At 47.3% G+C, this 21,431-nt stretch overlaps 1 protein-coding gene across 4 annotated transcripts in view; it reads right to left on the bottom strand.

The window, feature by feature from the left end:
• Positions 1-21,431, bottom strand: part of LOC102733802 (synaptic vesicle glycoprotein 2B-like) — a 147,913-nt gene that overhangs the window by 114,794 nt on the left and 11,688 nt on the right. Inside the window, exon 1 of one of the 4 annotated variants that reach the window (XM_081831629.1) lies at positions 10,690-10,932. The exons of the other annotated variants lie outside the window; for them this stretch is intronic. The gene's annotated coding sequence lies outside the window, so the exon portion shown is untranslated. Of the gene's footprint in view, positions 1-10,689; positions 10,933-21,431 lie in introns of those variants that run through there. 4 annotated transcript variants of the gene reach the window in all.

Genomic DNA, 21,431 nt, shown 5'->3' with positions numbered 1-21,431 from the left:
CCCCTGCTTGTGCTCTCTCTCTTTCTCTCTCTCTCTCTGTGTCAAATAAATAAATAAATAAAATCTTTAAAAAAAATGTATAGAAGCAGGAAAAAAAAATAAATGGTGTGTGGAGGTTATCCGACCCACCCCTCTCATCTTATAGCTGGAGAACAGAGGCTTCCCAGTGGCCTGATTTTCCCCAAGTCATCCCAACAGCTGGTTTATGAGTTGGGACTTCCATCCCCGCAGATCAGACACAGGCACTTTTGATTTGCCTGCAGACTGTCTTCTGCACAGGAACTAATTTTTCATTTAGGACCAGATATTTCTTTCTTAATCTGCCATAACACTAGTCAGGTGAAGTAGCCTGTGTCCAGGAGGGCAGGAACGAGCAGCCCCCTCAGATCCATCTTGCTTCTCCAGCCAAAGCTGCCACCCTGTGTTTCATCACCGTCAGCTCTGGATCCCCGGGAGCCAGCCTCCAGATGCCTGTCAGCACAGCAGGAGAGCCAGCCAACCCTGGCTATCACCGCCCCCTCCTTCCCTGGGGAAGGAGGCAGCCATTGCTGCTCCTGGAGAGACAGACATGATGACTAGAAAATCAGCCTGCCTAAAGGAGGCTGAGCTCTTGCTCCAGGGTATGGGAGCCTGGGTGTGTCCTGCCTGGCTGTCAGGTTGGGGCTCAGCAAATCAGGCCAATGATGAAATGAAAGACATAAGGGGCTTGGGGATGCTGCCTCCACGATCTCTTATGCTACTGCATGGTTCTCTGCCTGGGACAAAACACCCAAGGGGACTGGGCCCTCTCATAGCTGTTCCACTGGCTGGAAACAGCACATATAGATTAAGGTTCTCTCCCCCAAAGACATCCCAAAGGGCCCTAGAGAGGAACCCCCCCCACACCCAGAAACTGATTCCTTATGTTCTGGAGTTGTCAACTGCATTCACCCTGCATTGAACCTCCCAGCACCCTGCTCAGGTAGGGCCATTCTCTTCCTCCAGATCTGACGTTTGTACCCAAGCCACACCATCCGCCTATGACTGCCCAAATGCCATCCTGCTATATTATTCCCCAAGAGCACAGGTCACTCTTTGCCATATCAGAGACCAGTGATTTAATCTGGGATTCTCAGAGCCTCAGAGTTTGTGGATTGTAGTGATATTTACAAAGTTTTCAAAACAGGATAGTGTATATTTCTCTTCCTGTCTGTGCCCCCCAAAAATTGAGTGTGCGTGTTGGGAAAGGGGAATTGAAACACATAAAATACTGGCTGTGGGAGGAAGCTACAATTATGGGGGTTCTCTCACCCTCCTGCAAGGTAGAGGCTCAGAGCACTTCCTCTCTTATAATGGTCAGAGAAAGGGGTTCTAGGAGCAAGCAGACCTAGGTTATAACCCAGCTTTCATGAATGCTGGCCATGTGAGCTTTAACAAACTAATCCCTGTGAACCCATTTTTCATCTCTAAAACTGGGACACCCACTTCACAGAGATAAGCAGCTACGAGAGCTCCAGACATATAGTAGGAGCTCAGCTAAGGCTGGTTTCTTCTACCATCACCTTCTCCTTGGCCTTCAGGAAGAGGCAGTGTGGCCTAGTGGTTTCAATTTTCCTATCTGACAGACACAGTCTTAAACTCTCTGTCACTTGTCACTTCAGCTATGGGTGACTTTCCCTCTCTGAGCTTGAGCTTTCTCATCCATGAAAAAAAAAAACTGCCTTGCAGGGTTGCTGTGAGAGTTAGTGATAAAGTGCCTTGAGGCATTTGCTCAACAGAAGCTAGCTCTTCCTGGTTTTCATGGCTCTTCCGCATCCCCACCATGTGGGCTCTGACCCAGGAGCACCACACCCCAGCACAGGAGGATCTAACGTGGAGTGAGAAGATAGATGTTGATCATGCTCTATGCCAGGAATTCTCAAAGGGGGTGACCTCAGTCCCAAGGGTGTGAAAATCACTTCTTGGAGGGAGCAAAACTTGGTTCTGCGAGGGGAGGGGGACCTTAGGTATCACAATTGTTGGTGGCTCCTCAAAGGGCCACAATACATAAACAGATACATGGTGCATCTGTGTTATTAAAATTTCATGGTGGGGAGGGAAGGGTTGGCAATTGGGAGGGATGTCTAAAAAGCTTCCTGGGGGCTAATAATGAAAAAAAAAAAAAAAGTTGAGAAATACCACTATAAGGAGACCAGAGACATCTGGGGAGAAGAAGAAAGGGCTGACAGAAAGAGCAACACCCCATCTGGGTCAGCAAGAGTGTCGGGTGTGGGAGAGGGGCTGAAAGCAGGTGGAGTTCAATCCCACCTGCCAGAAACCTACACATGATCTTAGTGTGGATGGTTTTTGTTGCCACAGCCTTTTTTTTTAATTGGGTCTGTGTTCTTTTTTAATATTGAATGATTGATTGATTGATTGATTTAAGAGAGAAAGAGAGCACTTGCGGGCAAGCAAGGAGAGGGGCAAAGGGAGAGGGAGAAAGAAAGAATCTGAAACATACTCCATGCTGAGCACAGAGCCCTACCCCGGGCTCAATCTCACGACCCTGAGATCATGACCTGAACCGAAACCAAAAATCAGATGATTAATCAACTGAGTCACCCAGGTGCCCTGAGTCTCTGTGTTTTTTAAATTACAAAGAAGAAAATGCTAATATATATTGAACACTTATGTGCTAGGAATTGTGCCTGGTGTATGAACTGTATTACTCCCATGTGATCATGAGAAGTAGGCTTCAGTTTAACAGATGAGAAAACTGAGGTTCCTTGAAGTTAAGCATACGGTTCATTCCAAGCCTGTGTTCCTTCCAGAGTGGCCATCTTGCCAAATGGCTCCAGACAGTTGCCTGATGGTGCCTGGTGTTCTGGAGCCATATGAAAGAGCATCCCCTTTTCACTCTGGTAAGTGTCCTGGTTTGGATAATAAGTAATCAGCCTACATCACAGCTACACTGTTGGACTGTCCATCCCTCCAGGTATTTCCATAAGGAGGGCTGGGATCAGAGTAACCCTGAATAGCCTCGTGCAGCAACACCCTCCTCAGAGGACGCAAAGAAGTTCCTGGAGGAGAGGAGGCTGAGCGGTAGCAAGAAAAGTGGAGAGTTATGAGAGGACTCCCATATTCCGAAATCACATCCCGCCTCCCTTTTGGAGAGATCCTGCACAAAGCCCTGATGCATGGATGTGGACCTTTGGGAGCTCAGAGGAAAGCAAAAACCACATTTTGTGGCCACCACAAAAGCAGGCTGCAGCTGTGCCAACATCTGGTGGATGGCATACCTGGGAGTCACACCACCTACGTGCACCCAAAGAAGCTGGAGCCAGGGTCTGGTCACCGCAGCACCAGTCCTGCCCAGGGACACCACAGTCTGGGACTGGAAACAGGGAGGGTTTGGAGTTGTAGGCTCCTGGACAGTGGACACAAGCCCTACCTCCTGCCTACCCACCTGGGGCGTCATCTGCAGACCCTCGCCCGGCTCCCCTAACTGACATCTGCAGGTTCAAGCGGGAAGTCGAGGCTGCTAGAGACATTCTATTTGTGCCTGCATCTGAATAATTTAACACACACCCCAAAATAGACTACCATTAGAATTTGTCAATTCCTGTGCATTTGAGCAGTCTCCAAAAAAGAAAAAGAGAGAGAGAGATAGAGAGAAAGGGAAGGAAAAGTTCCCACACACATTGCCTGAGAGCCGTGCAATGGGAGGGCAGTGGTTCTCAATGGGTCAGTGGGGTTGGTTTCTCCTCTACAGTCAGAGCCCTGTGTTCACGGGTGCATCTGGCCCAACAACAAATGCTGTTCCTTCACGTCTAGGTAGCTCTAAAACCAAGTCTGCACCGCGGGCACAGGATGTCAGAGAAAATGCCGGCTTCTTATGTGGTCTCAGATGTCCGTTTCCACCTTCACCACGTACTCTGTATATGACCGTACTCAAGTCCCTGAATTTTTCCGGCCCTCAGTTTCTCCAACTGCAAAATGTGAATAAAAGCATAGCCTTCCTCACAGAGTTTGGGTTTTTTTTTAAGATTTATTTACTTGAGAGAGAGAGAGAGAGAGAGTGTGTGTGTGTGTGTGTGTGTGTGTGCAGGAGAAGGGGCAGAGAGAGAGAGAGACTCTCAAGCAGACTCCATGCTGAGGGTGGAGGCTGATGCGGGGCTCAATCCCACAACCCTGAGATCATGACCTGAGCCAAAACCAAGAGTCAACGCTCAACCAACCTAGCCACCCAGGCGCCCCCCTCACAGGGGTTTTATAGTGTTAACTGAGCCAATAGGGGTTATGGGAGAGGTCTCCCAGGCTGTGGCACGTAACAGATCCCAGTGGTCTTTAGTGTCCCGGTCCTCATTATGCACTGACCATATGTGAAATGCTGCTAGTTCCAGGAGGCACCAGAGACAGGCAGAGTTTCCAGCAGAAACCCATTCTCTTTTTCCCATTGTTTATGCTGCCAAATGGTGTAAAAGAAAACCAACAACAGCAAAACAAAAAACAAACAAAATACATGTATATATATCCACACACACATACATGTACTCATCTGCTCAACCTCTAAGGCAGATGCTCAAATCACCTGAGCTCCTGTCCTGCTTGTCAGTGGTGGAGAGCCCCTAGTAAGTGCCTTGTCTTATTCCCCTGGGGGCTGATCCAAACCTTCCTCAAGAATTCCACCCCACTCCCTAAACCTAAACCACCATTCTTACTTCTTGAACACACCCCCAGGTCAGTGAACACTGTCACCTTCACTCACAGTGCCTCCTGCCTCCATCCATCCCATTCTCCCCCTCGCCATGCCTCCTCCTCAGCACCACTGCCCACTTATAAAGCTCACCTCCACCCTGGGCTCAGCTCAGCTTCCCCCCATTTGTTCCTGGACTTGGCTCCATCCCCCACCTCCTCCCTCTGCATCTCTAAGCTCCATCTCCTCACACTCTCCCTTTTTCACCCTGTAAAAATGCTCAAATATCACACCATCTGAAAACATTTCTCTCAGCTCCCTTTCCCACCATCCCAATCTGCATCCTGTCCTTCCTTTTGAGACAGGGAAGCTGAAGGGGCTCCATTTTAGGAAGGCTCCGTGTCTGCTGTGTTTCTGCCAGGCTCCATTTCTGAATAAGCCAAAGAAGCTTGAAGTTCCCATCTCCAGGGAGAAGCCAGAAAATTAATCATTCGCAGAGTTTTGTCTGAGGCCCCAAACCCCGATAATACCCAAGAAGAGCCAGATCCCAAACATGTTCTAGGACATTAACTTCGAATAACCCTCAGCTGACATGGGCATCCACACCAGAACTTTTAGTAACTTACGGAATAACACCTCTTGTTCACCTGACACTTGCGCTTGATTAGACCCTACCCTGGATTCCTGGAGCAAAGCATACCGTAGACCCTTTGCTAACATAAGCCCCTACCCCAAGCAACAATGAGTCATTCTTTCTCCTTTCCAAGTCTCCCAGACACTTTGCTATTCTCTGTCACTCACACTATTCAATAAATTCCATTTGCACTTTCTCCAGCTCATGTTTGATTTCTATCCTGATTCACTGGCCTGTGTCCTGCCCCCCACCCTCCTGTCTTCATTCCTGGTCTTGTTCTCACCCATGCTCCAGAAGCACATCCTCCGGGCTCACCTGGATGCCCTGATGACCATGCAGGCACCTCCTCCAGGGCCCCCTCCTCCTGTGCCCCCTTCCTGGTCAGCCCTCTCTTGCGTTGGGATCCATGCACCCTGCTCTCCTGGCTCTCCTTCCTCCCTGAATGCTTCTCTCTCCCACTCTCTGTTCCTCATCCTCCACCTCCAGCTTAAATGGAAATGTTTCCTATGGTTCTATGCACCACACATCTCTCTTCTGCCTCTACCTGTCTCCCTGGAAGACTGCTGCCACTTCTACCCTGTCACCACATAACGCAACCTTGGCCTCACCCCTGAATTTGCAATTAGCTCATGCACCTGTCCACGCAGATGTCCCCCAGCACCTGAAGTGGCAATCCGACACTCTTCCACCCTCCCTCCGAGCTGCCCAGACCTGGGAACCTCAGCCCCACTTCCCACACCCGCCAAGTCCCAGCCATCCAATCTCAACGTCGTGAGTCATCTTCAGCATCTCCTTTCCCTTCCCTACCACTGTCCCAGTGTAGGCAGGGGCATCCCCAACCTGCACGCAAGACAATTGCCCACGTGGCCCCAGGATGGCAGCCCCCATCTTCCCCGAGCCATCGACTCCCCACTATGGAGAGTCATCTCCTATTAACATGCACTCCTCCCCTGCTGAGCCTTGCCAAGTACCGGTCACTGAGCAACGTGCTCTAACAGTTTGGCACACTGAACTCTCTCAAGCCCCCTCCGTGGGTACTATTCCTGCCTCCATTTGGCAGAAGATGTAGCAGAGGCTGAGGAAAATCATATTGGTGGACACACAGTTAGTAAGCAGCAGGGCTCAGAGTCTAACCAGGGAAGAGACCAGAACCCACAGTCATACTGCCTCCAACCACAGACCAGATTGGACTAGGGAAAAAAAAAATGCCCTCCAAAGAAGGCAGGGCTCCCTACTGCCTAGCAAACTCCTGGCACAGTCCTTAAGGCCCTCCTGGGCAGCTGTCACCTGCACAAGGCTCATCGTGCTAGACGCACCCATGTTACTTTCCACTTGGGTTCCAGCCACCTCTGCAGACACATCTGTGCACCCAGACCTCGTTCCAGCTCTGGGCTTTTCCCAAACATATGACACCTTTGCTGGCTTTGCCTTCTCGCTTGGCTCAGCCACGATGCCCTAGTGCCTCCCCAGATTCAACCCCAGGCCGCTGACTTCTCCTTCTTTAGCACACCCAGCACTTTGCTTATCCCTTTGCCGCAGCCTTCATTTTATTCTACTTGATGTGATGGTCAGTTGCATATTCATTTTGCCAATGAGACTCTAATTACTTTGAGGGCAGCTCCCCGCAACAGACTCATTTCTGTACGTGTTCTGTATCTAACTCAGGACATGTTTGATATTTGTGACGTGGCCCACTGCCACTGTGATGATTTTACCCCTGCCTACAGACTTGCACATGACGACACAGGGATCTCATATTCAACCAGGTGGTGGGGGGTTGGGGGCTTCCGGACCCTGAGTCGCTATCTGGTCCACTCACTTGTTCTGATACATGCAGAAAAATCATAGCTTACAAGCTGCAAAGTTCATTTTCAAGGAAGGAGTAGAACAGCTTTTGCATTCTGACACCTCCTCCCGCTCTCCCATCCCACTTCCTCGGAGAACAGCCTCTGAGGCTGGCTGGCCGTGGGCGGGGTGAACACGGCTCCCGGGAAGGACTGACAACTTCTGTGAGACACCATGCGGGACACGGGATGTGTCCCCGGAGGGTGGAGCTGCAGTTCCCGCACTATCTCAAGTTTGGTTTGAGCCCTTGAGATGAATCTGAGAAAGAGAAGAGTGCTCACGGGTGTACTCCCTTCCCATCCTCCACACAAATGCCTGGGGGATGTTTTTCTGTGCAGAGCCCCAAATGTCATTATTCACAACCTCTTCCCAAGTCTCTTTAGAGTCCACAAAACACATGCCACGGTAAGGCTTAAAATGAGAAAAAGGAAAGAAAAGCTCAAAGAACTACTCCTGAATCTGTTTAGCTTGGCAGAGCTAACACAGAAATCCTGGTGAACCCCTGGGACTATTTCTACACCCCCAATACGCAGCGGTTAAAACTTGAACTCCACCCATAAAGGCATCATGCCAGAGCCCAGCAGAACATACAGCTTCTCCTTCCCCTCCACCCACCCCACCTCCTCACCAGCACCTCAGCTCCCTATGCACCCCAACCCCCTCTGGGCTGTCCCTGGGCCCATTCCGTGTCTGTTATGCCTCTGGAGTATTTTTCTTTCTCATCCAAGAGGCTATTTGTTCCATAGAAAGAGCTTTTCTTTCCCCAAATCAGGACAGGTGTGGACAATCCGCTTTCTAAGCCCCTACTGAGCCTTTCTGCCAGAGGATGCAAGAAAAACTGGCTGGACACTGCTTTGAGTGTGGGTTTGGAGAACAGAATGCCTTCCTGAGCCTCAAACAGGGGGCACGGCATAATGAGCTCGTTCTAGAATGGCCACAGAAAGGATCTGTTTCCAGGCTGGCCTCTGCCCATTAATTAATTATATCCCAGAATGCTTAAATCCACCTCTCACACTCCCCACCACGCTCATCCGCACTTCGCTCTTTTCTCTGAAGGTAAAGCTAAGCACCGAGGGAAAGGAAGGGTAGAGATCGTCTCACGAGCATCTGCCACGAGCCCAGCTCAGAGCTGAACACTTGACGTTCATTCAGTCCTCGAAAGGACCGCCCCCCAAAGTAGCTACAGTCATTATCCCAACACATAGAAGGAAAACATGAGGCAAACTCACAGAGGTTGAGCAACTGGCCCAGCATCACACACCAGGGGTGGATGATAAAAGAATGTTGGCTTTTGAAGCCGACAGAACAATCTCTGGCACACCGAGGGAAGATCTACACCTGTATGCCTTATTTCTACATTCCCACCACCCGGCTGGGAAACTGTATTCCTTCTCGTGGTTCTCCACCTATTTGTCTCCACGGAAATAAATCTCAGCATCCCTATCTGTTAAATCTGGGTTGGAAAGGGATCGTGGTGTAATGAAAAGGATAGTGCTGCTCAGCAGAATAGGTTCCAGTCCCACAAAACTACGCAGCTTGCATGAACCTCAGTTTCCTCGATGTTCATGTGGGGTACCAACGCCCTCCTCTGTGCCTCACCAGGAAGGGATGACAACTTCAACAATGAGAGCGTGCCGGGGAACTAGGGTAACCAGCTGACCATCATCCAAGAGTTTTCCCAAAGGGTATGCATTACCTCAGTAGGGATAATGGTGGTAGGCCAAGTAATGCCCCTCCAAAGCTCTCCATGGCCTAATCCCTGGAACCCGGGCAGATGTTATTCTATGTGGCAAAAGGGACTTGCAGATGAGATTCAGTTAAGGATCTTGAGATGGATCCTGGGTTATCTGAGTGGACCCACTGTGGAATCCCAAGGATCCTCATAACTAACAGAGGAAGGCAGGGGTGTCAGAGTCAGAGAGAAATTTGAAAATGCTAAGCTGCTGGTTTTGAACATGGAAGAAGGGGCCATAAGCCCAGGAATGTGCTTGGCCCCAAGAAACTGGAAAAGGCAAGGGGACAGACTCTCCCCTAGAGCCTCTGAAAGAATGCAACCCCACCGACCCCTTCGTGTTAGCCCAGTGAGACCCATTTCAACCTCCAATCTCCGGAACTGTAAGACCATAAATGTGTGTCGTTTTAAGTCACTGAGTGTGTGGTCATTTGCTACATCAGCCACGGAAAACAAATGATCCCAGCCTGAGATCTGGCTCCCACTCTAAATCAGGTTGCGTCGACCCTACAACATGAGTCCCTTTGAATTACCCAAGCATTCCAGACTGAGATATCAACCAGAATGCCACAGTATTTATCTGCAAGGAGAGATCTACCTGTTAGCCAGTCTCCTCAGCTTGGCATGACTAGCATCCCCCCTCCCATTAGGCGGACCAGCACAGGAAGGCTATCTGGAAGGACGCTGAAGAACACAGAATCAGAGCGAGCAAGGCAGATGAGTCACCATGCTCCCAGCTCCAGCTCAGAGCCCGTTGCACTCGTGCCCACAACAGAAGCAGCCCTGCCATGGGAACCCTCCCACCGGAGTCTCTCGGCTACAGTGCCCTCTATCTTGGGCAGTATTTGGAAGGCACCTGTCAACACCACCTTCTGAGAAGCTCCTCTTTCTCCGCATACTTGGCTTACCAACACCTCTTCAAAGTGTGTGTTTTCTTTAGTACTATGACAATTAAATCGGTAATACATTTAAAGCACTTAGAATACCAGAAGCACTCAACAAGTATCTGTTATTACCATTATTACTATATTCAATCCAGCTGTGTCAAGTACAGCGGCACTGGGGCCCTTTTATCAAGGGGACTTCATCTTCCCACTCTGCTCTTCATGCCCGGGTGCTAAATTTCCAAGTTCTCGAGGGGAGCCTCATCCCTCGTACCGAAGGCTCAGTGGTGATTATACAAGGCCAGCCAGGATCACTGTCGGGTGAGCCGCAGGACCCTTTTCAATAAATGAGGAAAAGGAGGGGAAGCTGTGAGTCCAGTGCCTGGCATAGAGAGGGAACTCAGGTGTTTACATCCATACTCATTCAGTCTCTGCGAGGGGCTCAACTGTCCCCTCCGAATGCATATGCTGAAGTCCCAACCCCCAGCACCTCAGAATGTGACTCTGCGTCAAGATAGGGCCTTAGGGATGCCTGGGTGGCTCAAAGTCAGGTAAGCATCTGCCTTTGGCTCAGGTCATGATCTCAGGGTCGTGGGACCGAGCCCCTGCATCGGGCTCCCTGCTCAGCAGGGAGCCTGCTTCTCCCTCTCCCTCTGCAGCTCCCGCAGCTCCCCCTGCTCATGCTCTCTCTCTCTCTCTCTCTCAAATAAATAAATAAAATCTTTTTAAAAAAAAAAGATAAGGCCTTTAAAGAGGTGTTGAGTTACCATGAGGCCCCGAGGGTGGCCTCTGACCCAGTCTGACTGGTGTTCTCATAAGAAGAGATGAGGACACACACAGAGCCCCCAGCCATGTGCCCCCGCAGAGGGATGCCCGTGTGAAGAGGCATCATCAGGGCAGCATCTACAAGCCAAGGAGAGAAGTTTCAGAGGACACCAACCTGCTGGTACCTTGGGGTCAGGCCTCCAGCCTCCAGAGCCATGTGAGAAAGTGAATGTCCGCTGCTCAAGCCGCCCAGTCGGTGGTCCTTGGTCAGGGCAGCCCCGAGCCCACCGACCCGCTCCCCTCTCGAGAACCAATACTTCCGCATCTCTGAACAACAGAAGGTTGGGGGGTGACTTCACAGAAGCCCCTGATCTCTCTGCGGGCCTGAAAAGCTGTTTTGTACAAGAAGAGCACATGTGTTCCCACCCGCACCCGGCTGCTGGCTTGGCACCCACGAGACGGTTCTCAGTCCCTGAGGAGGGAGGTGCCGTTAGCTTCCCAGCCCCCCGCCCCCCCAGAGTCCTGCTTAGAGAGTCATGCCTCGTAGCCTGCAGAGGGTACGCCACAGGCACTGTGGATACGAGAAGCTGTAAAATCGCACATGACAGATTCGTGACATCCCTGAGGGAATAAATAGGGAGAACAGATGGAGAGATGAGGCAGGGAGATTTCATTTAAATCTTAATAACATTTTGATAATTTAATGAATGTGGTGGAAAAGAAAAGCAAACCAGTGCCAGAGAAATAAAACAGTTTGCCCACCTTGGCGTTACCCCAAGATGATCTGCCCAGAAGGAGGGGCACAAGGTTCCATGGACGAATCATTTCCTAAAGGATATTATGCATCTTCTCTGAAACTGCCAGAGCTAAATGTCTCTCAATATAGAGAGACATTCAGAGCAACACAAGGCACCTCCTCTTTCCCTATGCACTCTTCAGGGCACGTCTCGCGGCCACAGTCCTCCGCGCAGTCCCAGGTGATTTCCAGGTAAAGGGGAAGGGGGATCTTATAGACATGCAGGGGACACAGACCAAGTGTGCTCAGAGCTCAGGTTTGTCCCCCCTGCTGATAGCTTATCTATACATCCAGCCTGTTCCCAAATCACCTCTCCCTGCTCGTCCCTGGAGACCTTCATGAAGACGGGCCCAGTAGAGAGAAAAGAGCACTGCACGAGGAGTCCAAAGGCCTGGATCACAACTCTATCATGCACCAACCATGGGACGTGGGGTATGTAACTTAGCTTCCCTGTAAAGTGGAAAGAAGACTTCCTACCTTGCAGGAATCTATTGCACAGAGTAAATGAGGTCTACTCTTCAGACAATAGTAGGCAAATAGCTGGCATTCAACAAATGCAAATCCCTTCCACCACCATTTCTGTCCCACAAATAACACAGCAGACACAGGGGCCCATGAGTGTTCCCTGCATGGATCTTGACTTTTGAGGTGATTCCTCGAGAAGCAAATGCAGGCTCTATGGTTTTATGGCCCACCCACACTGTCTCGTCCTCGAGCTCTTATTTAAATAGATGTCTTGGAAAGTGTAGGACTGAAAACAGGTGAAAGGTTGGGGAAGACGAGCCCCAGATGTAAAATATCTTAACTGGGACATCGAGTTTTGTTAAATCACGGAAAGAGGAAACAAGTAGCTAAAAGCAGCAGAAAGGCTGGAGAAGGAGCCAGAACTGGGAAATGCCTGCTCTACAGCAAGCATACTGGCAGAGAACAAGCAGGGGACTGGTGTCCAAATGGCTCATGATGCATAAGGATGGGGCAGAGTCAGCCCAGCAGGAGAAAGCTTAGTGATTAAAGATGATTCAGACAGAAAAAACAGCCCCAGGCATGCCAGCTTTCCTGACTGAGTCCCCAGAAAGAATGTCTGGGGACCCCATTTGTGAGCATCACCACCTAAGTCTTGATAGAGGAGAGGGAGGGCACCGATGATAAACACCCACTCTGAACCAGGCTCTACGCACATCTTACCTGCATCCACAGCATCCCTGGCCTAATGGGACATATGTCAATGAGATAACAGGTTCATAGGGCTTGACGTAGTGGAAGATTACCAAACGGGGACTGTTTAGCACATATTGGGAATACAGTCTTTGTAGTAAGACTCCTGGAGTCAATGGGCAAGATTGTATTAAAAATATTATTGATATTAGGGCACCTGGGTGGTGCAGTCAGTTAAGTGTCTGACTCTTGGTTTCGGCTCGGGTCATGATCTTAGGGTGGTGAGATGGAGCCCCACATCAGGCTCTGCATTCAGCATGGAGTTTGCTTGAGATTCTCTCTCCTTCCCCCTCTTCTCCTGCTCATTTTCTCTCTCTCTCTTCTAAAATAAATAAATCTTTTTAAAAATATATTATTGATAAAAATACACACTTTCTTGAGGTGGGTGTGGAAGGCAAGGGAGTGGCAAAGAGGAACTAATGCCCTGATTAGGATGAGGACCCACCTGGTTTAAGAGAGTGGATGTTCTGATCTCATTTGCTGCTATTTCTACACCAACTCCTATCTCTTCCCTTCCAGCTAAGGAGTGCCCTGTTTGGTTTGCCTGGCTATGGAGTCTATCTTCAGAAGGAAAAATATATATATATAAAAAGGTACAAATTATGAGATAATATAATAGGCATGAAAGACAAAGAAACAAAACTCTAACCAATAATTATGGGTGACGCCAGCAGGAAAATAAAAATGGTAGAAACCAAAACAATAATTGAAGACGTACTTTATCACCGGGTAACAACCTTTGGCTGCACATCGGGGTCACTTTACTTAAAAAGTCGATTTCCCAGCCCCATTCCTATAGTTTTGGGCTTTCCTAACTGTCTCAGGACAGTTAGGACAGTCAGAAAATTGATTTTTGTGTGTGTGTGTTTTTTTTTTTAAAGATTTTATTTATTTATTTATTTATTTGAGAGAGAGAGAGCAGGAGAGGGGGGAGGGTCTGAGGGAGAAGCAGACTCCCTGCCAAGCAGGGAACCCGATGCGGGACTCGATCCCGGGACTCCAGGATCATGACCTGAGCCGAAGGCAGTCGCTTAACCAACTGAGCCACCCAGGCGCCCCGAAATTGATTTTTTTTTAAATAAACTCCTCAGCTGATTCTGATGTACAGTCAGGATTGAAAACCATAGCACTAGATGAAAACTTGCCTAAGGTGACAAAACAAAAATTAGTTTGTTCATAGACTAGTTCTCTGCCACTTCAATTTGCAGAAATCTTAAGGAAAGGATTCTATTGTAGAGGTTAACAGCTCAGGTTTCAGGATCAGAAAGCTCTGAGCGGGTGCCACGGCTCTACTGTTTGCCATCTGAATCATCTTGGGTAAGTTGGGAGGATTAAATGAGTTACTGAATTTAAAGAACCCAAAACCTCACACATATTAGATTCTCAAAAGGGTTAGTTTCTACTACTTTATTATCATGGTTTTAAAATGAAAAGCTTTATAAGGAGACTGAAAATAAACATAGAGTAAATAATCTTACCATGTCTGGACCGCCAATTCTCACCAAATTAGTTTGTAATGTAACTACATAAATATAAATGTAATTTGTAATGAAATTAAATTGGATTTTTATCCAAATTCCAATAGGATTATTTTTTAACTTGGCAACATGATTCAGCAATTCATCTGGAAGAATAAATGGGTGAAAATAGCCAAGAAACATTTTAAAAGAATGAAGAGGGACTTGTACTGCTAGGTATTAAAACATAACATAAAGCTAAAATAATTACATTAGTTTGGGCACCAGAAGCAGAGAGATCAAATGGAACAAAATATAAGGTGGCTTTTCAATTCACCGGGGAAAGGAGGAGTATTCACTAAGTATGTATGAAAGAACTGACTAACAATGGGTAAGTGGACTAAAATAAAGATAGATCCCTACCTCACACCAAGTCATAATAAAAGTCCAAACAATTGATACTACATCACATAGAAAATCAAAATAATAAAAATAGTTAAAATTTACAGATGAATACTTTCCTGATTTCAGGGTAAAAAAGGACTTCCTAAGCATAAAATGAAAGAGATCTTAACTGAAAATACTGGTAATATGAGCATATAAAACTAGATTTCTACATGGCAAGAAGACGACATAAATACAAAGTTAAAGGTAAATACACTGGGAAAACATTTACAGTAATTGTCACTGATTTAATATACACAGAGCTCTTACTGACAAATACAGAAAACACCAACACTCAATCTGAAATGGCATAGGGCATGGAAAGACAGTGCTTAGAAGAGGAAATACAATTAGTCAGTTAGTAAAAGTGCTGAATAACATTAGCAATCAAATAAATGAAAAGTAAAATAAGATATTTTCTCAATTAGCAAACTGACAATGTTTGATTTTTTTCTCTTAAAGATAATACTTCAAGCAAGGATGCATGGGGGGGTCCTCATACATTGCCCGTTGTAGGGTAAATTAGAACAAACTTTGCAGCTAGCCGACGAGAAGCACAAATAAAGAGCTTTACAGCGTCTAAGTCTTATTATTTTCCAAATCTTATTCAATAGCAAGTACCAGTTCTCTGATCAGAAAAAAAAGAATAGTAAGTATAAGGAAATAATATACTTATTGGACGGCAAAGCTGAATACTCACTAATTTCACCAAAAGATTTGGATAATCTCAAATTTCCTTGCAAATACAGGCTTGAAACAAATCACACTTCATATATTACATTAGTTTACAAAAACCAGAGCCAGAAGTGGGATTTGTCACTTGCTTAATTCAGGCAGGTCATCAAGCAGCCCAAACCTAAGCATGAGAACAAATGAATTGCTAGCCATAGCTTTGTACTTGCACCTCAAATGACAGAGAACCTTCAACACAGATTACCTTTCCTCATCCCCGTTAGCCACTAATCTCTCCCTGAATGCTAAAGGATGATCAAATGAGGAAAAGATTTATCTTTAAAAAGATAGCTCTTACCGTTGGGAAAAGCATGTTCCCCCAGAAATGCCAACCTTTTGCTCCTTGCAAAGATAGGTTTTCTACCAGGATTTTGTTTATGTATTTTGGACCCTCCCTTATTCTCAAAAGTGGAGCAACTTGGCAGAGCCTCCTGCAGAGAATTCCATCTGCTGCCGGCCAGAGAGAAGCTGGAGATTAGGAGTAAAAGCCAGGAATCCCAAGCGGATCAGCCAGCGTGCCCACACCCCCAGACCCTGCCTCCATGCAGAGAGAGCTCATTAGCCAGTGCATAAAATTTGTAAGACTCCAAACTGAGCTGAAGGAGCTATAAAGAGGAGCCAGAAGTGGAGAAAGGAAGTAAACTAATTTTGTTCATTCAAACTAGAATGGGAGTGAAGCATAAACGCAGCAGCAATGGTGATGGTGATGATGATGATGATGATGATGGTAGGGAGATGTCCCTCCCTGGCATTACTCTGGTTTGCACTGGCCCCTCTCATGCCAGTGGCTCCTGTGTGTGCAGTTTTCTTGGGGCAAATTGTTCAGCCTCACCTCAGTCCTCACCAGCACTGAGAAGCCTCTCAGAGAGGGGCAGCCAGGTCCCACCTCAAAGCCACCTGTTGTCCTTGCAATCTGGCCACTTCTTCAGGTAGATTTGCCACTGGTAAAGGATTCAGCTACTACTTGGACAGCCCTGGGGCTTCTGCTCCTCCCCTGAGCTTTATGCTCCCTCCCATGGAGACTTCAGCACCTTCCTGAGCCCTTAATGAATGTACTGGAAAATGTTTTCTCTTCCTTGGCACTATGCTACCATCCATCTTTCCCTTCTAGAATGGGCTACTCCATGAAGCCTCCTGCTTGCCAAAATTTCCAGACTAGAACTAGGCACCAGCTGACACATCAAGCCCTCAAAGAAAGTCTTCTGCACAGCCTGCTCCAGTCTGTTAACAGTCCCGGGGGTTGGAATGTGGCTGGCTTGTGAGTCAGCACACACTCAGCCAGGTTGCAGAGTACCTGTCTACCCTCCTGGCAAAATCTTATCTCCACAAGGGAGTCTTTCAAACTCCCTTCACTTGATTTTGTGGAGAGTGGAGAGTGAAAAGTCTTTCACTTTTTTTTTTTTTAAGACTTATTTATCTTAGGGAGAGAAAGAGAGTGCATGAGTGGGAGGGGCAGAGGGAAAGGGAGAGGGAGAGAACCCCAAACAGACTCCCACTGAGCACAGAGCCTGATGCAGTGCTCAATCCCATGACCCTGAGATCACGACCTGAGCCGAACCCAAGAGTCAGACACTTAACCTACTTCGTCACCCCAGAACCCCTAAAAGTCTTTCACTTTCAAGCAAGAACTTCCTATAGGCCAAGATTCCAAAGATTCTACCTTCCTCTTCCATCTCTATATACTTACATAGACCCTGGGCTTAGGGTTGAGGGCTCCAAGGCCAGTTTTGATACCTCCCAGAATGTCATGAGGGACCCCGGTTATCTGTGGCCAACTTTATTTTTTTTTTAAATCTACTTATTTATTTATTTAATCTCTACACCCAACGTGGGGCTCAAACTCACAACCCCAAGATCAAGAGTCACATGTCCCATTAACGGAGCCAGCCAGGTGCTCCCATGGCTCTGTTTAAAAAACAGAGTGCCTAAGCCTTCTTATTTTCAGACTTGCACTCTGAGTGACCATTCGGGGATGATAGAAAAGTCCCACTCAACATCCTGTTGCAAAGTTAACTTACTCTGGTACATCAAATCATTATTCCCAATTCTTCTCCCCCGTGTAATCATAACCCACATTCTTAGCCATGTAACACTGCAGTATCTTCCACTGCAGAAGGAGGAATATATTTCCCACCTCACTGATGTTGGGCTTTTGTCCATGTGATTTGCTTTGGGCAATGAAATGTTAGCAAACATGATGTACACAGAAGCTTTAAATGTACTTGTACAGTTTGGCATCCCTCATGTTCTTTTATCATTGCCACGAGAAGAACATGTCCCTAGTAGATGTTAGTAGCACCCTGATAGCTGGATTGAACCTGACCTGCAGCATGAAGGCAAGCCACCCCAGTTGACAAGCCAACTCATGAGTGAGGTAAATAATGTTTGTTGTGTGAATCACTGAGCTACCTGGAGATGTCTGTTATGCAGCATTATCATTATGCAGTAACAGCTGACTAATACACTTGCTCTACACCCAACATTATGCTGAACACTGTATTATCTCATTTAACTTATTTCTCTTAACAACTGTATGAGATAGAGCACTATTAATATTGCCCTTGATTTACAGGTAAGGAAAGGGAGGCATAGAGCAGGGAAGCACATTTCGTAAGCAAATGAGATGAGCTTCAAACACAGTAATCTGACTCCAGAGCCTAACCACCATGGGACATAAAACTGAAAGAGAGAAAAGTGTAGCTCCGTGCACTTCCGAGTCTGTACTCTGGTTGCTGACCTTGGGCTCAAAGCCAGAATGGCTGCTTGTGAGCTCCCTATCAGCTATCAGCACAGGTCTGACCAGATCCCCGAGGCCAAGGCAGTTTTTCTAGCTCTGTCAGTGCGTGCAAAGAGAATGAGACAGGCTTCCCTTCCAGAATGCATGACCCTTTCCTGAACTTTGAGGAGGGGAAGTCCCACGGGGAATTCTAACCAAGGAACAATCCCACCTTTGTGAGGCACAGCAATCCCACGTTCTGCACGGGACTGTGGAACACACCTCCTTCTCTGCCTATTTTTGTTCTCTCTCTAAGCAAATATCTTCAGGCTTTTGCTTTTGAAAATTATTATGCAGCAGCCAGCTGCTGGGCTTATACAAATAACCTGAAAATAGCAAAGCGATCTGCTGTCCGGTGTTCAAACACCACCACCCAACAACAGAGCAGCCCCGGGGTGCCGCTTCGCATTCACCCCGCAAACAGAAGCAGCACAAACCCAGGCCACCCACTCTCTCCCAGCCTCAGGCGGCAGGCAGGTTGGTCCCAAGATGGATTTTCTACTCATCATCTTCCAAGATTCCCTATGCACAGAAAGAAGGCAGAGTCACATTCCTTGGCAGAACAGCTCTTCATCAATAGGACTCAACAATGCACTTTCTTTAACCAAATTTCGTACCCCTGATGGGCAGCAAGGGTGCCTACAGGTCTTCCAATTATAGACAAGCTAGCAGTTCAGAGGGCGAGGCTCAGGTCTTCCTTGCCTACCACTAACCCTAGTGCCTAGCTCAGTGGGCAGTCAAAAAATGAATGCTGAATAAATCAATGTAAAAAAAGGATTTAATGGGGGGCAGGGAATCCATCTTTGAATTGTGCATATTTTAATTCTTAAAATGCAAGATTCGGGCAAGCAAGGACATGGTTATGAAAACTGGAAGCCCTTTGAAAAGGAAGGAAAGATGGAAATACAGCCAGACTTTCAAAGTCTTTGACACTCACCAACAAAGCTAATACTTAGGAATCCTTATGTCAGCAAGAGAAGCCAGCCTAGGGTGTGTGATGGTCAGGGGACTGCCTGTCCAACAACCAAGGCTCCTCCTATGACAGTCCTCAGTTTTCCTCTGAGAACCCCCTTTCCCTCACATTCCATGTTCGACTTAGAGCGAGGGTCCCCTCAGGTGTGGGCCAGGCAGATGTCCTTCATCCCAGAATGGGAATCTTGAGCCGAGCACACAAAGCCAGAAAAGGGTTGGGGGACTCAGTCCCATGGAGGTTTCTAAGTAGCCCACCTGTGAGCAAGGAAGCAGGCTGGACTTTTCATAGACAGACTGGAGACTTCTCTAGAACAATACAGAATTTACATCAACACTGGGGCTCTCCCACTGATCCACTGTTTGACTCTTTCAGCTAAGCTCCTTTTCCTGAACCCTTCATTGGAGATGAGCACAGAGCGGAGAAGCAATCTCCAAGCTGGAAACAGGGGTTCTGATCACAGATCCGCTACAGGAAATAACAAATTACTTCCCCTGTCAGGGCCTCAGTCTCTCCCTCCATAGCATTAAGGGGCTGGATTAAATAACCACAAAGGAGCCTTGTGTGCTGCGTCCACAGAAATTGACCCCTGGAAGCCCTGGTTCTTGGCAACATAAAGCTCACATTGTCAGGGCCAGTGAGGCTTGGAGTTTAAAGCAGTTAATCCCCGGGCTGGATGACTCGAACAAAGAGGATTAACCCTCAAACGAGAGAGTCATCATCCAAATATAGAGCAATCCTAAGCACACACACCAGAAATGGGAAGCACCCCCACCTTCTCTTGCAAATTCTTGTTCTCTAACCCTTTTGGTAAACTGATAGATTAACCCTCCAGCACCGCAAGGTCAAGGTGTTACACCTTCCCCACATTTCCCCTCACACCTTTCTTAGTTCTGTAATCCAGGGTCACAGCACTTCCCTTTTGAAATATGCAGGTTTCTTTAAGGTGCTCCAAGTTTGATAAGTAAGTTTGAGCCCCTCCTGTGTGCCGGGGAAAATGTTAAACACCAGAGCTCTGGTGGTAGACAAGATGACATGGTCCCAGCTCTCAGGGAGTTTCCAGTCTAGTGGGGAGCACTACTGAGTGCTAAGCACCTGTGTATCCCGCTAAGCACCACGGAACAACCATTATCTCCTTGATAAATGCTCCTCGATAACCCCACAAAGTAGATTGCACTATGACCATTTCACAGATAAAGAAACTGAGGGTCTGAAGTTAAACACCTTGCCCAAAGTTACACAATCTTTAAGTATCAGAGCAAGCCTTTTGGCTTAAAAATTATATGGGACATATGGGGCCCCTGGGTGGCTCAGTCAGTTAAGGGTCTGACTTCGGCTCATGTCATGATCCCAGAGTCCTAGGATCCAACCCCGTGGGGCTCCCTGCTCAGCCAGGAGTCTGCTTCTCCTTCTGCCCCTCCCCCTGCTCATGCTCACTCTCTCTCTCAAATAAATAAATAAAGTCCTTAAAAAAAATTATATGGGACATAGAATGTATCACACCAAGAGTGAATATTAAGTAAGGGACACTATGGACTGCAGGGGGTTATGACGTGTCAATGTAAGTTCATTAGTTGTAACTCGGGCACCACTCCAGTGGGGGAGGCTGCTAACAGCAGGGTTCTACACCTGCAGGGGCAGGCCCGTATGGAAATCCTCTGAAATTCCACTCCCCTCTGCTGTGAACCTAAAACTGCTCTATAAAAATAAAATCTTTTTAAAAAATGGATTCTACAAGATAGCCCCATCATTTTGCAAAGGTCAGAAACAACGAGAGAAGGAAAGGGAAAATATTGAACTTCAGACTTTTCAGAGTGTAGACGCTCCTAAAATAGTCACCAGAGGAAAGACTGATGTTTAACCCTGTACCCTTCTCCGCACTGAAGGAGGGCCTAGAAAACAGGCAACCCAACGGTCAGCTCAGGGGGCAACTTTTTAACCTTCATGTTGTCAAGAAACACTCTTCTTGATCTTTTACAATGAGTTCCCATAAACTTCTGGGGGAAAAAGGGAAAATTACAATTTCAGGCTCTGTATTGGTGAAGGTAGGCCAATCACTATAACAAATGAACTCTATGATGTCAGTCGGTGTTTTAATATAGGCAGAGTTTATTTCTTGCACATGAGACAGCCCCAAGCAGAATGGGAAGCTACCCTATGACACAGCAATTGCACTACTGGGTATTTACCCCAAAGACACAGATGTAGTGAAAAGAAGGGCCGTATGCACCCCAATGTTCATAGCAGCAATGTCCACAATAGCCAAACTGTGGAAAGAGCCGAGATGCCCTTCAACAGATGAATGGATAAAGAAGATGTGGTCCATATATACAATGGACTATTACTCAGCCATCAGAAAGGATGAATACCCAACTTTTACATCAACACGGATGGGACTGGAGGAGATTATGCTAAGTGAAATAAGTCAAGCAGAGAAAGTCAATTATCATATGGTTTCACTTATTTGTGGAACATGAGAAATAGCATGGAGGACACTAGGAGAAGGAAGGGAAAAATGAGGGGGGGC

Source organism: Leptonychotes weddellii, chromosome 9, assembly GCF_054177405.1.
Source record: "Leptonychotes weddellii isolate Sample4059 chromosome 9, ASM5417740v2, whole genome shotgun sequence".
Taxonomy (NCBI): Eukaryota; Metazoa; Chordata; class Mammalia; order Carnivora; family Phocidae; genus Leptonychotes; species Leptonychotes weddellii.
This window is presented reverse-complemented; position numbering and strand designations above follow the sequence as displayed.